Source organism: Mesitornis unicolor, unplaced genomic scaffold, assembly GCF_000695765.1.
Source record: "Mesitornis unicolor isolate BGI_N332 unplaced genomic scaffold, ASM69576v1 scaffold50294, whole genome shotgun sequence".
Taxonomy (NCBI): domain Eukaryota; kingdom Metazoa; phylum Chordata; class Aves; order Mesitornithiformes; family Mesitornithidae; genus Mesitornis; species Mesitornis unicolor.
The window spans coordinates 5,700-13,805 of NW_010183107.1; the positions used below are offsets into that span (position 1 = coordinate 5,700).

The 8,106-nt window shown below is 41.3% G+C and overlaps 1 long non-coding RNA gene across 1 annotated transcript in view; it reads left to right on the plus strand.

Annotated features, from left to right (window-relative positions):
• The first annotated feature begins 376 nt into the window (after nucleotides 1-376).
• The window catches only part of LOC104540241, a 28,508-nt gene continuing 20,778 nt past the window's right edge, over nucleotides 377-8,106 (plus strand). The window contains exon 1 of the long non-coding RNA XR_728128.1: nucleotides 377-490. This is a non-coding gene — a long non-coding RNA (uncharacterized LOC104540241). The remainder of the gene's footprint in view (nucleotides 491-8,106) is intronic.

The window sequence follows — 8,106 nt, forward strand, 5'->3', positions numbered from 1 at the left end:
TGTCGTCTTGGCCATTTCAAGGGCTCATTAGATCTGCTAGTTGGAGGAAAGTCCAAAGTATACCTGTTGCTTTTATTTTCAATACAGAAATCCAAAGTCTTCATAAGACACATTTTGTGATATTTTTGGCCATATAATACTCTGCCATATCTGATTCAGTTAATATTTATGGAAGGTATTTTCTTTCAGAGGAAGATTAGGAAGAATCCCCTTGCTTTCACTCTTGCAAAAGTCAGACCGTCATTGTTATTTGTATTATTACTATTTTATCTTGCAGTGTGCTCAGGGTTTTCCTGCAAGCAGGTCTGCTCAGTTGTTTAGGTGGGTAGAAGTGCGTGGACTGCGCTCAGTGATCTTTGCTCTCCTTTTTGTCTTGCAGATCGAGAGATTTTAATGGCTTTCAGGTAGAAGCCAAGTGGAGACAATCAAAATGAATTCTATGGACAGGCACATACAGCAGACCAATGACCGGCTGCAGTGCATAAAACAGGTAAGGAGGTCATGCATTGTGTGCTGTGTGGCAGGGTGTGATGTGCATTATGGTTACCTGTTGCTTAACTAATATCGTTGCCTTTTAGAGGGGAGGAGAGTAGTAGGAATGAGACATTGTGATATCGCTGGAGAGAAGACTATCTGCTGCAAGAGTTGGTGTATAAACCTCAAAAGCCAAACTTACTATTTCAGCTTTTTAAGAAACCTTCAGCCTGGAGGCTCAACGAATCTGTCTCAGCTGAAAGCGGAGTGGTGCTGGCCCTGCCAGCTCTGCCCTGAAGGTGTCGCAGTGGGCAGCCATCATACTTAGGTTCTCTGAGGACAGTAATCCAAAATTTCAACAAGCCAGTTTTGACCTGAGACCTGCCCTGCCTGGACAGGGCAAACTTGGACAGTGAGCACACCTCCAAGTGCTCAGGTTAATTGATTTGTGTGGAGATGTAAAAACTTGTGGTTGCAAAGTGAAATTTTCAGAAGCATCTCCTTGTGAAGATGAAGGGTCCTTATAATTCACTGAAAGGCAGTGGGATCTAAGTCTCATTTATAGACTTCCCCACTGTAACTGTTCTTGCAAATGCTTTTGTAACCAAGTGAAACTACAAAGGCAAGGATGGAATGAGCAAGTGCCATCTTTCCCTGCATTACTCTTCTCAGAGAGCTTTGTGCTGTGGCATTGCAGGCAGCATGTGTCCTCCCCTCACGTATGTTGTTCTACACATACAAGAATCCTTACAGAAAATTCATAGCAATGGTCCTTTGTGTAGAGAAAGTGAGCAAGAGAATGGTTTCTCCTGTTGATGGTTCCCGTTTTCATCTCTAAATGAATGCATGAGTGCAACAAAAAAGTGCATAAATGCAAGCAGTACACAGGTGTTTTGAAGACTGGTTATCCCAGCTGGATCCAAAGTTCATCTTTTCAGAACTGGTTGAAATTTTCTGAATTACACTGGAAAAACAGAAAGACATTGTTCTGTGAAATAATGTTCCTAAACCATTTTTCGCTGCTGTTTGAGTAGTTTTCTCTGTCAGTTCAGGTCACAACACATTTAGAGGCCAGAGTCTTGCTGTTTCAGTTTTATTTTTCTATTAACCAAGTTAAAAACCTACCTGCCTACTTTTGCTGTGGGATGTGGGCATATTGCTTCTGAAGGGAGCACAGCTTTTCTCTCTTCATAGATTTCTTTGTGTTATAGACACAAGCACCCTAAACCGAAGGAACTGATAAAAAATGAGGATAGGGTTGGTACCGGATTGGTCTAGATTTTTAGGCTTCTTTTCTTTTATCTACAACTTCCTCAAAGGGGGCAGTGGAGCGGAAGGTGCTGATCTCTGCTATCTGGTGACCAGCGATAGGACATAAGGAAATAGAATTGGCCATTAGGGAAAGGTTCTTCACTGAGTGGGTGGTTGGTCACTGGAACAAGCTCCCCAGGGATGTGGTCACAGCACCACACCTGGCAAAGCTCAAGGAACATCTGCACAATGCTCTTGGTCGTATGGTTTAGTTTTAGGTAGTCCTGTGAGGAGCAGGGAGTTGGACTCAAAGATCATTATGGGTCCCTTCCGATTTAAGATTATTCTATGATTATCTGTTTCCACTCTCTTAGTTTCATCAGTCTCCACCATTATGTTTTGTCATATTTTCCTGGATACTGGTAGGAGTTTATATTTTCTAGAATGTACTGTAATGCAAAGAACAGAAAATGTGTGTTTATTTTCAAGTCTGGCCATGTAGGTGCTTGGGGGAATATAAAAAAAGAAGAGAGTTTATACCTAAACCAGCTGATTTTTCTCTCATGTTTCCTTTATAAGAGAGGATTTCAGAATAAATCAAACAAAGCTGGTTTGTAGGTCAAGGAGCAGAAACAGGAATCTGTCCCTGCAGAATTGCTGGTCATGATGCTGCCTTGGTCTGTGGTGGCTGGCTTGCTCTCTTTCATCGTGCTGTGGTGAAAGTTAATGCATTTCATGGCTCTGTAGAGGCCTGAGGGTAATATGAATTTGGGGATTTCATCCCAGTTTCTCATGAAAAACTATCTGATTCAGAAGAAAACATTCCCTTGACTGGCACAAACTGATGTCCTCTTTGGCCATTATAGCCAATAGGAGGGAGAGTGAAGTGACTTCCAGCTGCAAGAACAGACCTTCAGATCAAGTAGAGACACATGGAATTTGCTGCTCAGTTCCTTTTTCTAGAGCTGTTCATTTCTGTATGTAGAGAATTTGTATTATTTTAATTAGATAAAATAATATCAAATTATGCTTCTTACAGTATTAAAGAGAAATTTTTGTCTGTGTAATGGGTACTCTGTCAGTTAAACCACTGACTGCATAGTGCTGGTTTACATATGCAGCTAGGATTTTTCTTCAGCGATGAATGCTGAGGGGAAGTGGGGAAGGTCAGACTTCTCAGAATTCATGGAGCATTCTCGGTTTTGTTTGATGCTATCTGGAAGAAAGCTCAGGGTTTTCTGGTGGGCAGAGCCATGTTTGCATAGCTGCTCTGTTCTGTCTGACAGCAAAGGATGCTCTTGAATTCATGGTGCCTGCCCTCTATGTGGGTCTGAATAAGGGAATAGGGACACTTTTGTTTTCAACTAATGAAAAAATGTAGTTAACCAAGACAGTGGCTGAACACCAAAAACATGTAACAGAAAGCTTTTTTGGTTTTTTTTGTGAAAGGGGCAATACTTGTAGATTTGTTGGATAGAAATAGCTCTGTGTGTCTGTGTTGGAATCTTGTGCTGTTACCTCTGCTGTAGTGGAGAAAGACAGAAACCAACCCTGAGTAGCTTTTTGGAGAAGATTCACCTCTCTGTCGCAGGGTCATAAATTTCTAGCTTGGAGACCTATAGCATGTTCTTTGAGTCAGGTCATTACCTGGCAAAACGATTGTGGTACCACAAAGAGCAATGTTCAGTTCACCCATAGAGAACTGGACTGCACACCTTTATGTGCACATTGGTTTTGAAAAGAAAGCAGTACCTTACATGGCCATGTCAGTGTATCTTCACCAATTTGGGAGGATTAACTGCAGGGTCAAACAAAAATCTGCCTGCCTTTTCCTCCCTCATTTCCAGTCTTTGATCGTTTCTTCTCACCTGTGAACAAACAGCTGTGCTGTTCTGAAGGGGTGTGTGCTTTCGGGGTGTTTAACGCCACAGTGGCATGGAAGGTGCACTGCCACTTGGGGAGGGAGGAAAACCATCCTTCCTCAGCGCCCAGCATCTGCACATTTTATAACCTCGCTGGCAGCTGGTGGCTCCTGCAGCCAGACCAGAGCTGTCTGCCGCCCTCCTTGCCCCTCACCCCAGCCCCTCCGAAACGCTATAAATGGTAATCCCTGTGCTTCTTTAACTAGATCAAGTTTCAACACAGGGTCAGGACAAACTGCTTTCTCCACAGCTCTGTGACTTGCGAGACACCCACAATATCCTTGCTGACTTCTGTTCCAGGATCAAGCTTGTGTTTTACCTTCATCTTTTTTTAGCGCTTTAAAGCTACAAACCCAAAACTTGTATATGATCAGCTAGTTAGGGAATGAAGTGTGTGTGTGTTAAGAAGTGTTTCAGAATAGATGAAAGGGCAAACTGAAGAGGTGGCTGTGTGTTTATGCTGAAAAAAAACCCAGACTTCTGTGGAAAGGCTGGAACAGCTTGTGTGGTCTCTTTGTAGCTGATTCCCTCAGTATTTGTAAGTGTATGTGCTTTAAAATCAAACATAGTTTTTTTGATGTATAGTGGAAAAAGCCAAAGTAACAGCCTTCCCTTAACACATGCAATTAGTTTGTCATGACACAGGGGACTCTTCGGGGTACGCTGAAGGAGGCTGGATCTTCAGGAAGAAGACTTCTTTCCTTTAATTCTTTGTCTATACAAACAGAACCAAAAAATTATTTTGTGTTCAGCAAAGGTTTCATAGCCCCTGAGAACAGCCCTATTCGAGGCTGCAGTAATAGTCTATTTATCTGCTGAGTACTCATGGCATGAGTGGCTCTGCACCATCCACCATGGAGCTCCAGGGCAGCAGGAGCTGGCTCGGGTGGGCACAGAGCTGAATTTGATGGCTTCCCTGCTGCCCAGGTACAGCCTCCTGAAGGAGCCAGCTTGGCTCCCACTGCACAGGAAGTCCTGACAGAGAATTGGCTGATTTTCTTAAACTGTTCCTCATAATAGACCACAGGTATGACTTCAGTAGAACACTGTCTGTTATTTCCCTCATGTGATAGAAGCAAATACCAGGCAAAACCATTGCATTGCATGACATCTCCTCTCTATTCCCACCCTGATGGGTCCACTTTCAAAACACAGAACTATGTTAAATATAGGGACTTGTACCTTTTGTTGTTTCTGTTTGCTGTTGGTCAGTTTGTAAGGTTTCTATGCATCTCCTCTGAAATTCTTGAAAAGAGGAAGATCATAGAATCTTAGGAGTTGGAAGGGACCTCAAAAGATCATGCAGTCCAACCCCCCTTCCAGAGCAGGATCACCTAGACCAGGTCACACAGGAATGTGTCCAGGCGGGTTTTGAATGTCTGCAGAGAAGGAGACTCCACAACCTCTCTGGGCAGCCTGGTCCAGTGCTCTGTCACCCTCACAGTGAAAAAGTTTCTCCTCACGTTCAGATTGAACATGTTCAGATTGAAGATGGAGAAAGTCTTTCTGTATTTAACTTGCAAGGAAACCATGCCTTTCAGAAGAGGTGCGTGCTATCTTCCTGCCATGCTGAGGATGGCTGTCAGGGTACGCATTAAGAGATTTTCTGAAATATTAGTAACTGGTTAAAGGGAAGTACGAAAAGGCGCTCTGGTGACTACAGTATTTGGTCATTGTGGGAAGAGAGAAGGTTGTTTCTGCTGCTTGTGTCACGTTACATCAGGGCGCATGAGCAATGTCAAGTGATGCTGGATCACTCAGGGAACCCCACTTTAATTGGAGACACACATCACATAGCTGATTTCTAGAAACAGATTAGCATTTCTCCCTCCTTTTCTTCAAGAAAGCTTGCTGAATTGCTGCAGTTGCAATGTTTTGTAATGCCTACCCAGCCATTCAGAGAGATACGCTAAAAATTGTAGTTGCTGTGTTTGTGTTGATCTTTTCCTGCTCAAATTGGAAACAAACAGGCCCGTTTCTATTTCCTTTTCTTCTTCATTTAGCAACTGGGTTTTTGGTCACTTGCAATTCAGAGGAAAAGAGAATTTTTTGTATATGTACATGACAGTTAGCATTTAAGCCCTGAAATATTTGAACCAATTCTTCTGCTCTTCAGTGTTATTGTTACAGACTCATGTAGACGCTCAGCAGTCCTAAGCATGTAATTTTAAATGTATTTTGGACTGGTTAATATGGAATGGCATGAAATTATAGCTGGAAAGGTTTTGATAAAGCTCCATGAAAATTTCACTCTTCGGGAACTTTGAAAATAAGAAGTAATCTTATGAAGGGTGCGTTTATTTAGAATACTTATTTTTTGGTTGTAGCTCATAGAAGTGTTACAGGTTTTTTAACAGCTAAATATGAAATAACATACAGCAGTAAGGGTAATGGTGAAAAAGACCTTTCTTTTCCATACAAAGATGAGACTCAAGTGTTACAGCTTATTGGTTGAGTGGTCCATCAATGCTGTCTTAGTAGCTATAAGGTTTTTTCATTATTTTTTTGTCTGAGACCTGTAGCTGCAAATTCTTTGTCTGCTTTCACGCTCAGACTGTTAGAATATTTCTCTGCTAGAATTAAGTTTGTTTAGGGAAAAACCGAGAGCAGAGCAACTTTTCTGGCTCCTCTGGTCCATTTGAAGACTTGTCAGTCAAACATTCCTGCCCTGGTAAAACCTACATCCTGGTAGGGACAGCTCTGGAAGGACAATGAAGCAACAGGGAAAGAGCAAAGAGCTAGAAGCACTTCTGGAGAGGAGGGGGAAGAAAACACCTTCTCTATGTTTGCAGTATTTGGCTTGTTTGTTTATCTAACGAGATTCCAGAAGGCAGAATATAACCCATCATCTTTTGAGGGGGGCTGGTAAAGTTGGTGTGGGTACAATTCTCTCCTTCCCAATTCTGCTGCTTGTTTTGTTGCAGCACCTCTCCTTGAACGCTGGGACGTTTGTATTGTTAACTGTTTTCAAAGAGAAAATATACATGTTTTAAACTTACACTTAAAATTCTAGTCCCCATAGTATTTAGAATAATTGTATTCTGTGGAACTAACTAATCTGGGCTATTGCTTAGAATTGCCAGTTGGTAAATAAGGGTGAGCATTTGAAAATTCTAGAAAACTGTAAGCTGGATCCATGGTGTCAACTTGGTGTCAGGTGAGGAGAGGAAATCCTTTTCATCAGCAGCTAGCTCAAACTTTGCAGTGAACATGTGGCATAGCTGGGAATATGTCTCCAGCTTCTGTCATGCCACTTCTGGCTCTTCTTTCATACGTATGCACTTGCTACTTGAGTTCCTCGCGTTGTGTGCATTAGTGTAACAGCAAATCTGCAGCAGGTACGACATATACAGCACTTGCACTTAAGGACCATTGTATCTGTTCACAGAAGCAAAAGGTGGTTTTAGAAAAGTTGTTTGAAGTTGTGGTGATACCAAGAGCCTTCAGCTGCGCAGACCTCTACCATCATCTACTGCAGGAAAACTCTCCTTGCTGGTGGTGGTCACTCCTTTTTCCTTCTGCGCACTGCACAATAAGAGCTGTTAATGTTGCACATGGGCAGACCACAAAGCGTGTGCTGCGGGCAGTTTTGTAAGCACATGGAAATAAGAAGTCTAGAGAGGCATTTTTCCTTTTGGCTTTGAAATATCTCAGTAATGTCTGAGGGAATGGGTCTTGTGAATTTTACATCCTCCATGGTGGTGTCAGTTCATGTAGTGGTCATTTTAAATAGTTACCTTGAGATTTTGTCTCTGCATAGATTAAGAGATTAAAATAATAAAGATTAACTCAATTGATTAAAAGTGCTAATTAAATCACTCAAATGAGTCAAAAAGAATTAATAGGAATACAAAATATGTCCAACAAATGTTCTGCTGATTTACCAGGTATGATGAAGACTATTGGTTATTTTTCAAAATCCATGCATTTATTCTCCTGAAATTTAGCAAATGAATGTGTATTTATTTTAAATGCATTTTTTTTAAAGTTGGTTCAGTACGTAAGTCAGGGGAATTTGAGTAGATGCTTTTTGTTCCCCTTGCTATCAACTCACCTCATACCGTTGGGTAGCGTTATTTCTTTTTAAAGGATGCACTATGGACAATAATCTGCCAGTCAAGGGATGCTGTAATACTTCATTAATGTCTTCAAAACACTTGATATGGAAAGGACTGCATTAAAAAGAATACTGACCCCAACTTTTCAAAACGCTCTGGTATACACCTCTAAATTATTAAATAGCTCATAACACAGAGTTTTTTGTGTAGACACCCCACTTTGCCTGTGTCCTTCACTTAAGCTTCTACTAAAAGGCATTGTGAAGCTAGATTTTTTTTTTCTTTGTAAAGAAGTCAGGTAAACAAGTCTAGAACAAATAAGCCTATTTTAATAAATAAAAACCATTAACAATTTAAGTATTTAGATCATTATTGTAATAGTACAGTAGTTTTCTAAGGGA